Source organism: Hyaena hyaena, unplaced genomic scaffold, assembly GCF_003009895.1.
Source record: "Hyaena hyaena isolate Hyena2069 unplaced genomic scaffold, ASM300989v1 scaffold_1454, whole genome shotgun sequence".
NCBI lineage: Eukaryota > Metazoa > Chordata > Mammalia > Carnivora > Hyaenidae > Hyaena > Hyaena hyaena.
The window spans coordinates 78,625-82,368 of NW_024082086.1; positions in this window are offsets into that span (position 1 = coordinate 78,625).

Here is a 3,744-nt window from a genome sequence, read left to right on the forward strand (position 1 = left end):
ACCATCATCCCTGACTTGGAGTCCAGCATCAGTAATTTTATTTTTTTTTTTTAATTTTTAAAAAATTTTTAATGTTTTTTTTTTTGTGTGTGAACACGGTTTCTTTTCTTTCTTTCTTTCTTTCTTTCTTTCTTTCTTTCTTTCTTTCTTTCTTTCTTTTTTTTTTTCAAATAGTTTATTGTCAAATTAGTTTCCACATAACACTCAGTGCTCATCCCCACAAGTGTCCTCCTCTATGCCCATCCCCCCCCACATCCATCAGTCCTCAGTTTTTGTCAGCATTCAAGAGTCTCTCATGGTTTGCCTCTCTCCCTTTCCCCCACCATTTCCGCCCTTCTTCTCCCCCTTGTTCCTCCATCAAGTTCTTCCTAATCCTCCTATACGTGCAAACATATGATATTTGTCCTTCTCTGCCTGACTTATTTCGCTCAGCATAACACCCTCAAGGTCCATCCATGTTGCTACACATGGCCAGATTTCATTGTTTCTCACTGCCAGGTAGTATGCCATGGTATAGATAAACCACATCTTCTTGATCCATTCGTCCATTGATGAACACTTAGGCTCTTTCCATGTTTTAGCTATTGTTGAGAACAGCATTGGTAATTTTAACCAGCTTCTTAGGCAATTCTAAATTACTCAGACTGTATCACTAGCCTGGAGTTTTAAAATTTCACTTCTAGACCTCAGTCTGCATATACATCAAGCAAAATGTAAATCAATTGTGTTTAAAGAATGTCTCCAGATTTTGAATGTAAACACTCGAGTCTTGTGTAAACACTAGAAATAAATTTCCTAGAGTTCAACATACTTTTTCTGCTCAATACTGAGTTTTGTTAGAGTATTATGCTAAGCAAAGTATGTCGGAGAAAGAAAAACAAATACCATATGATTTCACTCATAGGCAGACATTAAGAAACAAAACAGATGATCATGGAGGGCGATGAAAAAGAGGCAAACCATAAAACAGGCTATTAACTATACAGAACAAACAGGTTTGCTGAAGAGGAAGTGGGCTGGAGATGGAATAAATGGGTGATGGGTATTAAGGACTGCACTTGGGAGCACCTGCGTGGCTCAGTCAGTTAAGCGTGTGACTTCCGCTCATGTCATGATCTTGGAGTTTGTGAGTTCAAGCCTGGTGTCAGGCTCTGAGTTGACAGCTCAGAGCCTGGAGCCTGCTTCAGATTCTTTGTCTCCCTCTTTCTCTCTGCTCCTCCTGTGCTCACACTGTATCTCTCACTCTCTCTCTCTCTCAAAAATAAATAAACATTAAAAAATTTTTTAAAAAGGAGTACATTTGTTGTGATAAGCATTGGGTACTGTATGGAAGTGTTTAATCATTAAATTCTAGTCTTGAAACTAGTATTACCCTGTATGCTAACTGGAATTAAAAAAAAAAAAAACTTGAAAAAGAAAACAGAATACTGAGCTCTGTTTATAAATGCAGAATGTGAATTTGGTTATGCAAACTGAAATGCTCTACTTTCAGGTATCATTGCACACATCTGGGGATTCTAGAGGCATCGTATGTTCTTTTCCTTCTTCAATCATGAAGGTAAAGACACTTAGGGAAAATGCATTTTCAAAATTATATGGCTGGCAAATGATATACTAAAGATTTACATTTACCATATTTGATTTTACTTGCAACACTTTCTCTAGTGTGACATCTTGTCACATCATAATCAGATGAGTAAAAACGAATTTTACTTTAGAGGTAACAAAAAATTCAAAGTAGAATTTTAGTTTTTAATTTTGGTGAGGACGGTAGGGGAGAGACCGTGTACTTTAGGATGTTATAGTTATCCATAACAGATTATTTGAGTCACTTACTACCTGAGTGAGAATTTATTTTACTTCTCTGTGCCCCAGTGTTGCTTAGAGTAACTTACCATTTAGAGGAATAAAAATAAACAGCAACTGGGGCACTTGGGTGGCTCAGTTGGTTATGTGGCTGACTTCGGCTCAGGTCATGATCTCGGGGTTTGTGAGTTCGAGCCCTGTGTCAGGCTCTGTGCTGACAGCTCTGAGCCTGGAGCCTGCTTCAGATTCTGTGTTCCCCTGTCTCTCTCTGCCCCTCTCCCACTTGTGCTCTGTCTCTCAAAAATAAATACACATTTAAAAAAATAAATAAATAAAATAAAATCTGTGGGGAAGATTTTAAAAAAATAATATATAAAAATAAACAGTAACTAAATATAAGCTTTAGAAATCTTCCAAGACAGAAAAAATGCATATAATTACATATCTGTTCCTGTTCAGTGTGCATTTCATTATTAATAATATAATTGCAATTTAGAAAACTTATGAGAATACATGACAATAAAATTAGTATAAATTGATAAGTAATACTCTAGGATAGTACTTCACATTGAGAATGTTATATAATGGAATTAACAATCAAGTTGTTTCTGTCTAAAAATAAAGAGGAAAAGACACCTGGGTGGCTCTGTTAGTTGAGTGTTGACTTGGCTCAGGTCATGATCTCATGGTTTGTGGGTTCAAACCCCATATTGGGCTGTGCTGACAGCTCAGAGCCTGGAGCCTGCTTCAGATTCTGTGTCTCCATCTTTCCCTGCCCCTCACTTACTAGCTCTTATTCTCTCTCTTATAATAATAAATAAACATTAAAAAATAAATTAAAAATAAAAAGGAATCATGTACTGTAAGAAACAAACCTGGTGAAACATTTGATGAAGCCACTCTGTGAATAAGATAGAAGGAAGAGCACACAGGGCCAGTTCCTCGGGGCCAGGAGGGGGGTAATAATAGATAGAGAAGTCATGAAAATGTCAGTGAAACTATTTACAGTTAATCAAGTTATATGGTAAAATCAAAGAAAATACTTGAGAGTATGTTTTGGTTTGCTGATGAGAAAGCCTTTCTCATGGACACTGTTATGCAATATAAACTTACTGGTAATATTTTCAAAATAATGTATTTGCTTTAGTTAATGCAAAGTTGAAGGGAAGTAAGAGTGTTGTCATTTTATGGCTGATTTAATGGCATTAATAACTTTATGTAAATTATTTTCAGGGCTCATTCCTTTGTATCCAAACATGAACAGAGATAACAAGCAAAATAGGTCTCTCTTCTATCTGGGGTGGATGTATATATCTGTGAAAATATGCATAAAGAATGTTTTTTGTTTTTTTTTTACTTAACAAATTCACAAAAAAGTTGTAGTTGAAACTAATATCAAAGTATAACCAGTGACCTGACACTGTCATAGTGAACAACAAAATAATAGTAGTAGTGACAATGTTATCCAATGTTCAGGGCATTTCATGGTCTTTATTGCCAGTGATTTATCTTACACAACTATTCTCTCTGTTTCAAACTCTTTCCTTTTTAAATCCATCTCACATTGATTCCTCTACCTCTTATCTTATCATCTAGTTCTTAGCATAAATGCCAGTTTTCTCCAGGCAGTATTAGTATCTTCTCTTTCCTCTTACATAATTCTGAAAATAAACCATGCAGTTTCCTTGTAATCACACTCTTGTAATTGCTTGTTTCAGAGCCTAACATCCCAATTAGACTCTTAACTCTTGCAAAATAATGTATCTTCTAGATTGTTCACTATTACCTACTGACTTCCTAGCACAGTACCTGACCTAGCTGTATTTGCTAACTACCTCTTGTAGAAACGCTTCCATATACATATACATCAGTTCACTAATGCAAAAATGATCTATGCAATTGCATAACAAAAACATTTAGTTAGTAAGTATTTTAGTC